This window comes from Oryctolagus cuniculus, chromosome 3 (assembly GCF_051225735.1).
Source record: "Oryctolagus cuniculus isolate XC-2025 breed Fujian yellow rabbit chromosome 3, ASM5122573v1, whole genome shotgun sequence".
In the NCBI taxonomy this organism is placed as follows: domain Eukaryota; kingdom Metazoa; phylum Chordata; class Mammalia; order Lagomorpha; family Leporidae; genus Oryctolagus; species Oryctolagus cuniculus.
In genome coordinates, this window is record NC_142869.1 from 131,873,462 (window position 1) to 131,890,498 (window position 17,037).

The 17,037-nt window shown below is 44.2% G+C and overlaps 2 pseudogenes; one reads left to right on the forward strand and one right to left on the reverse strand.

Annotated features, from left to right (window-relative positions):
- Positions 1-281: 281 nt before the first annotated feature.
- LOC100355288 (D-aminoacyl-tRNA deacylase 1 pseudogene) lies at positions 282-952 on the forward strand (annotated as a pseudogene).
- A 15,286-nt stretch (positions 953-16,238) lies between these two features.
- Positions 16,239-16,694, reverse strand: LOC100355039 (myosin light polypeptide 6 pseudogene; annotated as a pseudogene).
- Positions 16,695-17,037: the final 343 nt, after the last annotated feature.

Genomic DNA, 17,037 nt, shown 5'->3' on the forward strand with positions numbered 1-17,037 from the left:
AGATAACATTAAGCTTCATTCACAATAAAACTTTTAAAAATTAGGGATAGAAGGAATATAGGCTCAGCATAATAAGGTTTTTAAATGAAAACATTACAGCCAACATCTTATTGAATGGGAAAAACCTGAAAACATTTCCTCTGAGACCTAGGACAAGGCAAGGATATCCACTCTTAATGCTTTTGTTTAATAGTGTATTGGAGCCCCAGCCGCCGCCATGAAGGCCGTGGTGCAGCGCGTCACCCGGGCCAGCGTCACAGGGTCCGAAAGATTTTAAACCTGCGTGTGTTCGAGGACGAGAGTGGGAAGCACTGGTCGAAAAGCGTGATGGACAAGCAGCATGAGGTGCTGTGCGTCAGCCAGTTTACCCTGCAGTGTGTCCTCAAGGGCAGCAAGCCCGACTTTCACCTGAAAGCCATGCCCTCGGAGCAGGCAGAGGGCTTCTACAACAGCTTCCTGGAGCAGTTGCGGAAGGCGTACTGGCCGGAGCTCATCAAAGATGGCAAGTTTGGTGCCTACATGCAAGTGCACATTCAGAACGACGGACCCGTGACCATAGAGCTGGAATCTCCGGCACCTGGCGCTGCTGCCTCTGACCCAAAGCAGCTATCCAAGCTTGAAAAACAACAGCAGAGGAAAGAAAAGACCCGAGCCAAGGGACCCTCAGAGTCCAGCAAAGAAAGACCCGCACCCCGCAAGGAAAACCGCAGCGCCAGCAGCTGGGCCGAGGGTGACGTGTCCTCAGAGCGGGAGCCGTAGTGCATGGTCATTGGGCAAAAGTCATTCCTGAAAAATTCAAGATGCTAAGCCCTACACTGCTTTAAGGATTTGGAACTGAATCGTGAAAAAGGAAACAGAAATAAGAAATTGGGACCCTGGACATCCCTGCAGAAGACACCCAAGGACCCGTTGTCATCTTTTGTCGCTGCCATGTGGACGAGGCCGTGGTTGCTGCTCTGGTGGAGTAGTGGGCGTGGCGGCAGGCCCACGCCCGTGCCATCCCCACAGGAAGGCTCAGTTGGCTCCTGCCATGCCTTGGCTTGCTTTTGGAACAGGCTGGCCACCTTCTGTCACCCAGTCCACTGTGGTGTATTCCACGTGCGTGTCACGGGTCTCCAACACCTCCACGCTGTCCGTGCTCTTTCCCACACCAGCTCGTAACCAGGGCCCGTGTCACGGTGTCAGGAAAGCAACCATCACTGATGATGTATCCTGGGAGACCTTTGCATCTTGTAAACTTTCTCTCTTTTCTAAAAATAAATAATAAAACCCACGTCTCAAAAGCAAAAAAAAAAAAAAATAGTGTATTGGACATTTTAGCCAGAGCTATTAGGTATGAGAAAAAATAAAGACATACATACAGGAAGAGAAAAGGTCAAATTATCTCCATTTTCAGGTCTATATTCAAAGATATCTAAAGACTCCACCAAGAGACTATTAGAGCTGACAAACAAATTGAATCATGTTGTGATATATGAAATCAGCATGTAAAACATCAGTAGCATTTTTATAAGCCTATAGCTAACTCACTGAGAAAGTAATTATAAGAGCAATAGCATTCAGAATAGCTGCAAAAAATACCATGGAATAGATTTAACCAAGGTCGTGAAAGATTTTCACAAAAAAAAAAACTATAAAACACTTATGAAAGAAATTCAAGAAGACATAAAAAAATGGAAAGACCTCTCACATTCATGGATTGGAAGTTAATGTTATTGAAAAGTTCATATTACCCAAACAAATTCCAGATTCAAACAATCTTTATCAAAATGCCAATTATATTCTTCACAAAACTAGAAAAAAAGCACTATGATTCGTATGGAAGCACAAAAGATCCTTAATAGTCAAAGCAATCTTGAAAATCTTGAACAAAAAGAAGAGAGCTGGAGGCATTACCAAGCCAAATCTGAAGACATACTACAGAGCTATTATGACCAAAATAACATGATCCTAACATGAAAACAGAAATATAGACCAATGAAACAGAATAGAGATCCCAGAAATAAATTCACATATCTACAGCCAACAATCTTTGACAAAGGTACCAGAAGTATATACTCTAGAAAGGAAAGTCTGTTCAACAAATGGCGCTGGGAAAACTGATACTCATATTTAGAAGACTTGTGCAAACCTCTGTCCCCTGTCTCTGACCCTAAGCAAAAATCAACTCAAACTGGATCAAAGAACTAAATGTGAGACATGGAACTATTAGAAGAAAGCATAGGGGAGATAATTTAAGACATTGGCATAGGCAATGATTTTTTTAAGGATCCCAAAATCGCAGGCAACAAAAGAGAAATAGACAAATGTGACTATAGAAAATTAAGAAGCTTCTGCACAGCAAAGGAAGCAGTCAAAAGAGGGGAGAGAGAATTCAGAGAACAGGAGAACTGCATATTTGATCTGTGGAGTCTTTCCTGTGAGCACGGTTCCCTCTGTTATGAGCTGCTAAAGGTAACCAAGGAGCTCAAGGGGTACAGGGAAGTGCTCTGTGGTTGCCCAGGGCCAAGCCACACTCTGTCTCCTCTTGTGCAATCATTGTTTTGTTAGACTCAGCTCCCAGGGTGGGTTTTTTCCTCTGGTTAGGTCTGTGGATCATGGACATGTAGAACCTCACCCACTGGAGGCCTGCCCACTTCTCGATGGTGGTGACCAGGTAAAAGATTCCCACAGGCGGGGTTCCCTTCCCCTCCCATTGCTGGGCAACTGGCAAGGTAGAACCTCTGTGGAGGGGGAAGGAATTCTCCTGAATTGTTGTGGCCCTCACTGCTTGGGTCGGGGGTGAGGTGACCTCCACTACTGCTGGTCTTGCACACAGGAGATGGGGGAAGCAGTCACTTGCCTGCATCCAAAAAAAAAGGTGTGGCCCTGACTGGCTGCAGGTCTCTGCTGTAGTGGGGAGGGGAGGGGGGGGTTGCCACCTCCTTATTTACTTATTTATTTTTCTCTTCTTGCCTCTGCTGTCCCAGGCGGCTCATGTGGAACTTCAAAAGCAGATCACCGAGCTCCCCCTCCAGCTGCTATCTGCAGCACCGTGGACCTGTGGATTCCCCTCTCACCTGCTCTGCCAGGGCCAGCGTTCTCTTCCCCAGGGCGAAGCTTCTGCTGGTTTTTTTTTTTTTTTATGCGTATTTGCTCTTTTGGCACAGACCTGAACCATCTCTACTGTTTTCGTTGGGTTTCCCGCTGCGGATTCCCCACTCCCCCACTTTAAGTATTAATTTTGCTCCACATGAGCCAGACCTTCCTGTCCCTATTCCACCATCCTGGAGCCCCCATGGGTTCCTTTTCTTGGAGAACTGTTACTGGTCATGGAGGGGAGAGCAGTTGCCGGAGGAGTTCTGTGGGTTCTTTTCCTCAGCTCAGTATAGAAATAAGAAGCCAGGGAACAATTTACAAAGAGGCAGAAACTTTTATTTGATTGGCAAGTGACAGAAAAATCATCTGGTCTGAGAGGAGACCAGGCAGAGTGCCCAAATGGTATGTTGTCTTTCAGGAAATGCCCAGGGTTTTTTTTTTTTAATATTTATTTATTAATCTGAATGTCAGAGTTACACAGAGAGAGGAGAGGCAGAGAGAGAGAGAGAGAGAGAGAGGTCTTCCATCCCCTGGTTCACTCCCAAATTGGCCGCAATGGCCGGAGCTGTGCCAATCCAAAGCCAGGAGCCAGGAGCTTCTTCCGGATCTCCCACGTGGGTGCTGGGGCCCAAGGACTTGGGCCATCCTCCACTGCCTTCCCAGGCCACAGCAGAGAGCTGGATCTGAAGTGGAGCATCCAGGTCTTGAACCGGCACCCATATGGAATGCCTGCACTTCAGGCCAGGGTGTTAACCCACTGTACCACAGCGCTGACCCCTGGGAAGTACCCAGGGTTTTTAAGGCATTCTTGGGGGTGCCCACTGGACGGGGGTTTCACATGCTGTATGTTGATTGGCTTGGGGCTTATGAAGATAGTGGGGGTCTCCTGGAGACAGCCAGGCTCTCCCCAGGGGGCTCAGCCCCCTCCTCTGCCAGCTCTGGGCAGAAGATTGCAACTAACTTGAAAGTGTGACTTAAAAGCCCAAGGTCACACATGCAGCACAAGAAGCTGTGAGTGGGGGAGATGCTGGCCGTCTGGAGCCAGGCTTTCCCGCCACAGCTGGCAGCCTGCTTGTGAAGGACGTTCTACCTATTTCTGAGGGGCCCACTGGACGTCCTCAAAACCTTATCCTTTTTTCTCTCCTCCAGCTAACTTTTTAAATCTCACTCCTGGCTTCAGCCCCCACACCATACTTGGAATGTATTGAATGAACAGCCTTTCAGAAGCCAAGAAATTCATTGGCAAATCCTGGGTTACTACAGCAACTCTCTCTGCAGTCCGGTTGTGGTCCCCCAGTCTAGGCAAGGGCTGGGCCTTATGATAGAGACCCCAGTTCCTGCAGGTAGGATGTGTAACAGAAGCTCCTCTGTGCCTGTGAGAAAGCTCAGCCCTGAGTTGGGCTGCTCAGCTCCTGGGCATTCAAGCCCTGAGTCACACAGCAATCCCTTGATCCATTGTAGTTGCATTTGGAAAGCTTGGCTCCTATGAATTATTAGGAATAAAATAATGATTCTACTTAACCCATCAGCCCTGAAACATGAATAAGTTTTAACAATATACTAGTAGATGTACTAGAGGGAAAACCACTATAAATTATGTAATCAGATCAGCAAGTTGAACTCATGTTCTACTTCATACGGAAGACCAAAAATATGCAAAACATAACTGATGCTGCCAAAGTTTCCCAAGAAGTCATCCAACAAAGAAAATACACAGCTCTGACAAGGCATCCAAAACTGGATGGAGATAGACCTGAAAGTAAACCCATTTATATTATGGGACGGGGGTATGTTTCCTGGTCAAACTCCATAGACAGCTAAGGTCGCTTATGCTTTCTTGGGGGATAAATGTGATGTTAGCAGCAGATATTACCCTCTGTAACAAATGGCTTGGATGGACCTGGTCATGTTTTTGTACTACTATTATGAATTTTTAAAAAAGACTTTATTTATTTGAAAGAGAGAGTTGGGGGGGGGGGAGAGGGAGAGGCAGAAAGAGAAAGGGGTGGGGGAGAGAGGTCTTCCATCCTCTGATTCATTCCCCAAATGGCTGCAAAGTTCAGGGCTGGGTCAGGCCAAAGCCAGGAGCCAGGAGCTTCATCCAGGACTCCCCCATGTGTGCAGGGGTCCAAGTCCTTGGACTATCTTCTGTTGCTTTCCCAGGGACATTAGCAGGGAACTGAATCAGAAATGGAGCAGCCAGGATTCCAACCAGTGACCATATAGGATGCCAGCCCTGCAGTCAGGGGCTTAACTTGCTATGCCACAGTGCTGGCCCCTATTATGAAATTGAACAAAATTCAATTGAACCATGAAACTGAATAACACTGTACTTACAAAAACTCTCTTTGTTCTTTGGTACTTACAGTCAATTCAGTTTTGTTTGATGTAGTTTCTTTTTTTTTTTTTAGATTTATTTATTTATTTTAAAGGCAAAGTTACACAGAGAGAAGGAGAGGCAGAAAGAGGTAGAGAGAGAGAAAGAGAGAAAGAGAGAGAGAGAGAGAGGGAGATCTTCCATCCACTGGTTACTCCCCAGTTGGCTGCAATGGCTGAAGCTGCGCCGATCCGAAGCCAGGAGCCTGGAGCCAGGAGCTTCTTCTGGGTCTCCCACATCGGTGCAGGGGCCCAAGGACTCAGGCTATCCTCCACTGCTTTCCCAGGCCATAGCAGAGAGCTGGATGGGAAGTGGAGCAGCTAGGACTTGAACCGGTGCCCATATGGGATGGGTAAAGCACCCGCTATGCCACAGCGCCAGCCCCTGTTTGATGTAATTTTCAAAGTAAAGTGTAAGATTTACCAACTAATTTCTCCTCTCTCAGTAAATTTCTCATGTAGTAGGAGCTAGTTTCTGGCTTGAAAGATTGGCTGGAAGTGAGGAGGCACTAGCAGGACTGAACTTGTTCTCACCTTCAAGGTCAATAAGCACTCCTGCTGGGGTGTTGTCCTTGGCACTAGTGCCCATCTCACATTTGCTGGCCACGTCCTTGATGATATTCTTGAGTACTTAGAACCCATGTTAAGCCAAAGAAGTATAGCAAAGGGAAATGAAATTAGCTTTGAAGAGTAGAAGGCAGGTGGTTTGCAAATATATAGCCCAGTAGGTGAACTAATGCACACTATAAATATAGCTTATAGAAATGTTGTAAAGCAGGTTAGCTGGGACAGTTCCAAAGATATTACCCCTTAGCAAAGAAAGACATTTCACTTTCCATTCCTAAACCCTAGCTAATCTTTTGATAAGGCATTTTCTACATGGATAAAATGAAAGAAGACATGCAGTATTACTTGTGTGGGAAAGAGGGGAAGTAAAAATTCAGCCATGTTGGGTACTCCTGTTGGTTTCAGGTGTTATAACAGAAGCTGTGTTAAGTACATGTTGAATCAAAATGAGAAAAGATTTTTTCCATTCTTTTTTTAACCCTTCTGATTATACCAAGAAAAAAGGCTCAGTTTGGCAGTAGTAATGGTACAGACATAGACCCCTGGCTAGGTAGACAGGGACAAGGGAGCCCCCTCCATACTATCTGGAGATAATTCAAGCCACCAGCTTCTTGCTGTCATGTGCTCGTCCTTGTAATCGAGGTTTTTCTGTGCTGTTGTAACAGATCTAGGTAATGAGAATGCTATGCAGCTTGGAGGGAAGTTTCATGTGTTTTCTGTTGAGTCTTGATTGGAACAGTCATCCAATTGACCAATGAAAACCATCCCTTCCCAGGACCAATCATGAGACAGCCCCTTTTTACAGCCTGTAAAACCCTAGACAATCAGCCCTCAAACGGGCTTCCATCTTTAAGGACTCCTTTCAGTGCTGCTGGGAAGTTTTTACTCTCTCACTTTTACTTTTTTTTTCTTTCTAGGGATCCCTTTAGTTGCCCCCCCCAACTTTCTTGGTTTTCTTAAGTAAACCACTTCTGCTTAACACACTCTTCTTTGTGCTACTCACTTCATGAACGTGAGACATGAACCTGGCAGAAGACAAAAAAATGTAAGAACCACGGACTCTTGCAACATTAAGTCTTTTTAAGTGTTTATTTATTTGAGAGGCAGAGAGATAGGAAGAGAGATGAAGTGAGCTCCCTTCTGCTGGTTCACTCCCCCAAATGCCTGCAGTAGTCAAGACTGGGCTGGGGTTGAAGCCAGGAGCCAGGAATTCAATCCAGGTTTCCTACATGGGTGGTGAGAACCCAAATACTTGAGCTACCATCACTGCCTCTCAGGGGCTCTGTATGTGGGAAGCTCTGTCCAGAGCTGGACATGGAGCTGAGGGACATCAACATCTTAACCATCAGGCTTAACCCCCACCCCCAGTTTGTCACTAAGTCCAAAACACCTTTCTGGCACTTGATTCTCTTTTAACAAACAATTTGAAGAATAATGGTAACCAACTAGAATTAAAGAACATTGCTTAATTTTCACTTACGTTTACTTATGTGATATTTTCTCTATGACAGGCAATAATGTTTTTCAATTTGTGATAGTGACTTAAAGGTTATTTATAGTTTACATTTGTTTATGAAAATGTGAGTTGATTTAAAGAGATAATAAAACAAGATATGAATATATAGCAAACATTCTGAAGGCCATGATACTACTTTAGCTGAAAATTATTTCATTCTTTTTAGAGATAAAAGTATCTGGCCAGCGCCACAGCTCACTAGACTAATCCTTCGTCTGCAGTGCCAGCACCCCAGTTCTAGTCCCAGTTGGGGCTCCAGATTCTGTCCTGGTTGCTCCTCTTCCAGTCCAGCTCTCTGCTGTGGCCTGGGAAGGCAGTGGAGGATGGCCCAAGTGCTTGGGCCCTGCACCCCCTGGGAGACCAGGAGGAAGCACCTGGCTCCTGGCTTCGGATCGGCCGGAGCACGTAGTAGCCATTTGGGGTGGTGAACCAACAGAAGGCAGACCTTTCTCTCTCTCTCTCTCTCTCTGTCTCACTGTCTAACTCTGCCTGTCAAAAAAAAAAAAAAAAAGTGTCTGTTTTTAAAACAGATCTTGTGGCCAACTTAGGCATTATATATAAAGTAGCATTATTCCTGGGGTGGGTGTTGTAGCTCAGCAGGTCAAGCTGCTGCTTTGGGACACAGGGTTCCATGTTTGGGTGCCTGGGATTGAGTCCCACCTCCACTTCTGATCCAGGTTTCTGCTAATGCAACAGATCATGGCTCAAGCACTTACGTCCCTACCACCCACATGGGAAACCTGGGGAGTTCCTGGCTCTTTGGCTTTAGCCTGGCCCAGCCCTGGCTGGTGTGGGTATTTGGGGAGCAAACAAGAGGATGGAAGGCCTCTTTTGACCTGCCACTCTGTCTTTCAAAGAAATAAAAATAAGCAACCTTTTCAAAATTGTGCCTAATTTTTGAAATTATTAAGTAATTAATGCTTTAAATCCAAATGGACTTATGAATATGCACACCTATCCCTTAATTTGTTTTCAAATGAAAGCCTTAAGTGTCAAATTTAACTATTTGAATTATTATCTATACCAACTTTCAGTTTTTAGTATTTAAAACCTCAAAATAGGTTCACCTGTTCACCTTAACAAGTGGGGAAAACCATAGCAGGCTCAAATCTACGTGGCCAATTTACAATTCTGGTGGATTTGTTCAAAGTTGATCAAGGTACTCTACCCTCACATTGCACATTTAGATATGGAATATTTGACCCCTTACTCAATTGATTCCCAATGAAAACCGAGAAGGAATCCTCTTTAGGTTGGTGTGTATCATGTGAATATGCCACGGAGATGAAGGAGAGCCTGTGTAATCAGAAGCCATGGAGTTGGTTGAAGTTACGTGTCCTTGCCCAGACATGTGTATATTGAAAAGAAATGGAAGTACCAAAGTGAAATAAGCAAAGAAATATAGCTTTCTTCAGAAAACATGGCAAAAAGAGAAAGAGCAAGTGAGAGATATATGGCGAATTCTTTCAGCTGATTCACTCCCTAAACATGCATAATAGCTGGGGCTCTGTCAGAGACCAGAACTCCATTTACGTGCCCCACATCAGTGCCAGAGACCCAAGTACTTGAACCATCATCTGCTGTCTTCCAGGGAGCTCATTAGCAGGAAACTGGATCAGAAGCAAGGAAGCTAGGCCTCAAATCGGACTCTGTAGGATGAGGGATCCCTGAGTGGCATCTTCACCACTGTACCAAATGTCTACTTCTGGATAATTTTCTTAAATGTAAGAAACAGCTGTCTAGAAACCTTTGAAAACCCTGTCACTGAAATAACCAAGTGTTCCAGCAGCTGGGTACTAGATAATCAGAATGAACAAGACATAGTCCTTATAGAGCTGATGGTGAGGTAAACAAACAAGGGACAGAAAACAAATAATAGAACTTCACATCAGGATATGTGGCAGTTCTTTGGAACTGACATTTAGAGTAGAGGCCTGTTTAAAACACTTAGCAGGAGACAACCATGCAAAGATTCAGTAGCAGCAAAAATGTGGGGTGAAGCAAATAATAATGACTCCATCTGCACGTTTCATGATGTTGATGTATTAAGGAATTGGTCCAGGTGAACCAATGTGCTAAGCACCTTACACGCATCATATCATTGTATTCTACCAACCTTTGATATAGGTGTTAGTGTTCCTATCTCTGTTTTAACAGCCAGGACTGCTGGTAAGAGAAATTACTTCCCAGGCTCACCTGGCTAATATATGAAGGAAATTGGATTTGAACACCTAAAGTCTGAATCCAGAGCTCAGGCTCCAGGACACCTCACGTTTGCCAGAAGTTGTACTGGTGCATTCTGCATTATTCTGTTGACTCATAGGTGGGCTTCCTTTGTTTTGCTTAAGAATGCTGTGTCCCGTCTGTGTCTGTCTTAAGCTAAATGTGGCTCATACCAAGCTCTCCAACTCTCATCTATTACCACATGGAACATTCTAGCTTCCTCCTCTGGCTTACACATACACACTCACTCCAAGAGTACAAACTTGGCTGGCTCCCATCAGCCAGTTTATTGTTCACTTCCAGCATATTATATAGCAATATCAGAATTGTTAACCCATATCCCTGTGGGAAACAATCTTTCAACAAGTACACAGTATTTCTACATGGCTTCTTTTGCCTTTAATTTTGTAGACCCATTCATTCCCAAAGTTACTTAGATCAACAACATTTTGCTGCATTTCCTTCAATGTGGCGTTTCATACAATTGTAATATGATTAGATGGTTTTCTCACATATGTATTCCATCCTGGGATTCCTTGACCTTCTAAATTATATGTGTATGTTTTTATAATATATATATATATATATATGTTAGTTTGAATACAGGAAGGTTCACTCTGTGCTGCAAAGCTCTATGTATTTTCATAAATGAATACAGTGATAGATACAAAATTACAGAATCACACAGAAGTTTCACCACTCCAAAAGATCCCCTATTCTTCACCTATTCAATCCACCCCTTGAACTTGGCAACCACTGATCTTTCACTGTTGATATAGTTTTGTCTTTTTCTATAATGGCATACAGTTAGACTCATCTAGCAGGTAACCTTTTCAAATTGGCTTCTTTCATTTAGTGACAAGCACTTAAGATCCATTCACATCTTTTTATAGTTTAATAGCTCCTTATTTTAAAAACATAAAATAGTATTTCAGGGTAGCAAAATGTGCCCATCCACTCAACAATTGAAGGAAATATTTTGATTTGCTGATTTTTCCTATGTTTGGTAATTATGAAAATAAAGTTGCAATAAACACCAGTGTGCAACTTTTTATTTGGACTTAATTGTCCAATCAGTGGGAAAAACATGTAGGAAGGCAATTGCTGAGTCATATGCTAAGATCATGTTTAGTTTTTTAAGAAACTGCCAATGCTGCCTTCTAAAATCCATTTTGCATTCGCATCAACAATGACTTTTGCTCTGCATTCTGTCAGCATATAGTGTTGTCAGTGTTTGGGCTTTTGGCTCCTCCAATAGGCATGTAGTGATGTCTCATTGTTGTTTTGACTGTATTTCCATAATGACAACTTAACGTGAGTCATCTTTTCATGTCATTATTTGCTTTCTGCACATCTCACTGAAGTGTTTGGTTAAGGCATTTGCTTGCTTTCTATTTGGGTTGTTTTCTTGTTGAGTTTTACATGTTCTTCATATATGTTTTACATAATTCCTTTACCAGACATATCTTGTACAAGTATTTTCTCTTACTCTATGACTTATCTTTGAACTATTTTCACTTTGTCTTTCACAGAGCAGAAGGTTTTATTTTTTTATTAATTATTTTCTCTTAGTGTATTTTTTGTTATTTTGTCTTTTTGTCTTTGTTAATTTTTATTAATGTAAAGAAAATGGATTTCATAAGCATAATTCAAAGAAGATTATACTTCCCTCTCTCCTTCAAACTTCCATCCTCTTTTTTTCTATTTTTCCTTTTATTTTTGCAATAACACAACTTCAATTGGCTTTATAAACTCATGCTTAATTCACCACTAACCATAATGTTTAACGAGCAAAAAGTAGTAAGGCCACTGTTCCACAGGAATATAGACAGGATTATAAACAGTAATCAAATCATAAGATGTCAATTCCATTTTGGTATTCTATATTAACTACTACATATCAGAGGAAGTGTGTGGTGTTTGCCTTTTGGGACTGGGGGTGGTGGGCTCTAGCTGCATCGGTTTTGTTGCAGATGACAAGCTTTTTTTTTTTTTTTTTTTTTTTTGCCACTGAGTGGTGTTCCATTGTGTATGTATATCACGTTTTCTTTGGTCATTGGTCAGTGGACATCTGGGTTGATTCCACGTTTTGGCCTTTGTGGGTTGAGCTTTAGTGGATGTTGGGGATGCAGACGGCTCTTTTGTATGCTGATTTCATTTCCTTTGGACGGATTGCTGGGGGCCGGGGCATGGCTGGGTCATATGGTAGATCTGTTTTCAGATGTCTGGGGAACCTCTATAATGTCTTCCATGGTGGTTGTGTTAGTTTGTATTCCCACTAGCAGTGGATTGGGGTACCTTTTTCCCCACATTCTTGACAGCATTTATTATTTTTTTTTATTTTTGGATGATAGCCATTCTATCGTGGGTGTGAGGTGGAACCTCATTGTGGTTCAACCTCATTGTGGTTCTTATTTGCATTTCCCTTATTGCTGGTGATCCTGAGCATTTTTTTATATGTCTGTTGATCATCTGGATTTCATCCTTTGAAGGGTGCCGATTTTGTCCTTTGCGCATTTCTTGGCGGGATTGTTTTGTTGTTGTTGAGTTTCTTGAGCTCTCTGTGGATCCTCAATATTGATCCTTTGTCAGATGCATAGTTTGCCAGTATTTTCCCCTGTTCTGTTGGTTGCCTCTTTTCTTTGTTGAGTATTTCCTTTGCTGTGCAGGGGCTTCCTGGTTGCTGTAGACCCATTTGTCTATTTTTTTTTTTTTTATTGCCTGTGCTTCTAGGGTCTTGCCCAGGAGGTCTTTGCCTGTGCCAATGTCTTACAGTTTCCCCAATGACTTCCTCTGGTCATTTTATGCTATCATGTTGTAGATTCAGATCCTTGACCCATTGTGAATTGATTTCTGTAAAAGGTTTAGGGTGGGGTCTTTCACACTTCTGCATGCATATATTCAGTTTTCCTAGCAGTTTGTTGGAGAGACTGTCCTTTCTCCAGAGAGTGATTTTAGCACATTAAACTAAATCAAGATTAGCTGGTTATATACATGTGGATGAGTTTCTGAGGTTTCTGCTCTGTTCCACTGGTTTTCATGTCTATTTTTTTGTGCCAGGGCCACGTTGTTTTAAGAATGGCTGCCCTGTGGTATGTTTTGAAATCTGGTATTGTGATGCCTATGGCTTTGTTTTTGTTGTTTAAGATTGATTTAGCTAAAAGGCCTATTGTGTTTTGATATGAATTTTAGCATCAATTTTGTGTATGGTATTTTTATGGACAATTTTATTTTTATTTTAGGAAAATATTTTTTAAAGACATATAAAAATTGGACACACTTACAAATGGCCATGTGCGTTTGATTTATGCATACATTATATAATGTTCAATCAGAATAAATATATCTAGCACCTCAAAAAAAAGAAAGAGTACTGTGTCCTAGCAGTAGATTTATGCGTGTGAATCAGTAACATCCAGTTAATATGAGTAAATATTTATCAATTAGCATATTTTTTAAAAAAAAATGTATTTACTTGAAAGGGAGAGAGATGGCCGGTGCCGCAGCTCACTAGGCTAATCCTCCGCCTAGCGGCACCGGCACACCGGGTTCTAGTCCCAGTCGGGGCGCCGGATTCTGTCCCAGTTGCCCCTCTTCCAGGCCAGCTCTCTGCTGTGGCCCGGGAGTGCAGTGGAGGATGGCCCAAGTGCTTGGGCCCTGCACCTGCATGGGAGACCAGGAAAAGCACCTGGCTCCTGGCTTCGGATCAGCACAATGCACCGGCCATTGGAAGGTGAACTAACAGCAAAAGGAAGACTTTTCTCTCTGTCTCTCTCTCTCACTCTCCACTCTGCCTGTCAAAAAAAAAAAGGGAGGAGGGAGAGATCAATCTTTCAATCTTTCATCTACTGGTTCGTTGCCTAAATGGCTGCTACATTTGGGGCTGGTCCAGTTAAAAGGCAAGAGCCCAGAGCTCCATCCAGGTTTCCCACATGGGTGGCAGGGGCCCAAGTACTTAAAAGCCATCCTCTGCTGCCTTCCCAGGCATATTAGCAGGGAGCTGGATCAGAAGAGGAACAACCAAGACGTGAACCAGTGTTCATACGGGATGCTTGCATTGCAGGAGGGTGCTTAACTCATTGCACCGCAACACCAGCACTGTGTGTGTGCATGTATACACGCATGCACACGCACATATGTGTTAAAGGACTGATTTAGGTATTTTCCTAAAGTGGTGTCTCAAACTATTAGGTGGATCAAATAGATCTGAGTAATCTGGAAGCATGTGAACATGCAGATGACTCCTGAACTCCTTGGGAATCAATCTCTGACACTGGGAATCTTGTACCTAACACCCTAGGTTTTTCTAATGCATACCAAAGAAAGCCCTCCCTGTGCTATAGGTGGCATAGTTGATTGTCTACATGAGAAACATTCACTTCTGTCAGCTTAATAAAATTCTGATTCTGTTGCTTGGCCCTTGAGGATGAAATGCTCAAGAAAATTGTGCCCATTTCCCAGCAGATGAGTCAAGATTAATTTAAAGCAAATGAGGCAACCTCGGCTTCTTTCTCAGGGGTTGGTTTAGGGACTCATTTTTGTTGGCAAAGATTTAAAAGGAGATAGTTTTCTGGGACCATCTAAGAAATAGTTTCCTGGCCGGCACCACGGCTCACTAGGCTAATCCTCTGCCTGCAGTGCCAGCACACAGGGTTCTAGTCCTGGTCGGAGCGCCAGATTCTGTTCCGGTTGCCCCCTTCCAGTCCAGCTCTGCTGTGGCCTGGGAAGGCAGTGGAGGATGGCCCAAGTGCTTGGGTCTTGCACCTGCATGGGAGACCAGGAGGAAGCATCTGGCTCCTGGCTTCGGATTGGCACTGTGCACCAGCCGTGACGGCCATCTTGGGGGTGAACTAACGGAAGAAAGACCTTTCTCTCTGTCTCTCTCTCTCGCCTGTCAGAAAAAGAAAGAAATAAAGAAAGAGTGTCCTTTCGTCATAGGCTTGGTGGTATGAGGAAGCTGTGCCTAGAGTCTTGGAAGAGCACATGTGTAGAAGATCGGTGAGGAGAAAGATGGATGAGCCCCTCCAGGGACCTGGAATCCCTTCCAGATTTCCTGTTAGGAGAGGCAAAGAACAGTTCCTCTTCTCTAAACTGCTTTGTTGGGATATTCTGATGCGATCAAAAGCATGCTCCTTGGTACATGGTGGGAACACTAAGCAGATGGTATTTTCTGAGGTATTACACATTTGGTAGAAACTGACTCTCGAATCAAAAAGGATACTTGGCAAAAGTGTTGGAAATCATCAACAGCATGGACCTACATAAATGTTTTGAGTGATGGTGACAAAAGCTGTTGTTAGGGGAAAGTGTTTTGCACAGTGGTTAAGGTGCTGCTCGGGTTACCAGAATCCCATGTTGGAATACTGAGGTTCAAGTCCTGGCTTTGTTTCTGATTCCAACTTCCCACTTGTGGGGAGCAACTGGGAGCAACTCGGACTAGACTAAGTTACTGGAATTAAGACTTATTCTATGCATCTGCTCTCCCACAATATGGCGCTGGGAGAGGAGGAAACAGCTTCTACACAGCTGCCTCCAGTTCAACCAATAAACTGTAGGACCTGCTCCTGATTGGAGGAGAGCAGCGTACTCGGCGTGTGGGTAGCAGAGTTGGGATTGGTGGAAGAGGACTATAAAGGAGGAGAGAGACAACATGCACCAGGGGAACATCTATCTGAAGGAACACCTGTGCAGCCCCCGAGAGAGCCGGCCGGCGGTGTGCCGCTCCCCCGCGGAAGTGGGGAAAGTGGCTAGGGGGAACCGCCCTTCCACGGAGGTGGAAGGGACGGTAGCCAACCCGGGAAGAACCAGCAGCAAACCCGGGAAGGGCCGAGCAGACAAAAGAACAACGCAGGGTCCTGTGTCGTTCCTCCACGAAGAGGGGGAGCGACACCACTAATGCAAACCCTGGGAGGCAACTCATGATGCCGGCATGCTGCGCCAATGAAGCCAGGAGCCAGGTGCTTCCTCCTGGTCTCCCATGCGGGTGCAGGACCCAAGCACTTGGGCCATCCTCCACTGCACTCTCTGGCCACAGCAGAGAGCTGGCCTGGAAGAGGGGCAACCAGGACAGAATCCAGCGCCCCGACCGGGACTAGAACCCGGTGTGCCGGCGCTGCTAGGCGGAGGATTAGCCTAGTGAGCCATGGCGCCGGCCGCTATTTATTGTTTACCTATCTATATATCTATTCTCTATTTTCCCTTGGGAAACAGCTTCTAGATAAAAAATAAATAGGTGTCAACCACAATGAAGTTGAATTCTCCATCCCATTGCAGTTGATTCTCTCTCTCTCTCTCTCTCTTTTTTTTTTTTTTTTTTTTTTTTTTTTGGTGGGGGGCATGTAGCACAGAGAGCAATTTGACTTACTCTGTGCTGACAGCAGGCATCATCCAAGAGCTCAGAAAGATGCTGTGAGCAGAGAACCTGATACAAAATCTCACACACAGAAAGGCGCTGGCTCTGAGGATCCTGAGAATGTCCTCAGCCACTTGGCATCATACGGATAAGCTCTTTATAGTTGGTATGACCACTGCTGCCTTTGTGCCCTGCCACTAGCATCTCTACTTCTTCCTCTGTCATCTTCTCACCCCATGTGACAAGGACATGATAGATTTCAGCACCCATGCTAGTGCCATTCCTTTCCTTGTCAAACATCCAAAGGCCTTCAACATAATCCTTGTAGATTCCCTGGTCCTTGCTCTTGGTCACAATCTGCAGCATTGGCAGGAAGTACTCAAGGTCCAGCACCTTAACATTCATCTCATCACTCCTGGGGTTCCCCAGGACTTTGAGCACCTTGGCATTGGTGGGGTTCTGGCCCAAAGCCCTTATCACATCCCCACACTGGCTGTACAGGGTCTTACAATCACCTGTCCAGTCAAAAAGCGGGAAGGCCTCCTTGAATTCTGTGGCCTGGTCTTCAGTGAAGATGCACATCTTGACTGCTCTGTGAGATCTTTTCTTGCAGTAGTGGCTTTTTCTTTTTCTTTCTGTGACTTTTGTCTAATAAGCTATTCGGCATGTAAGATTGGCAAGGGGCATTCTTGCATTTTAACCCCTCCTTATCTAGCTCTAAAATTCTTTTCATCTGCAATCCTGAAACTTCAAATTCAGAAATCAAGTTGGCACAAAAATAACAATGGAATTTAAAACAAAGGCAGATGCAGGGGCTGACACTGTGGTGTAGCAGGTAAATCCACAGCCTGCAGTGCTGGTATCCCATATGGGTGCCGGTTTGAGTCCCGGCTGCTCCACTTCCTATCCAGCTCTCTGCTATGTC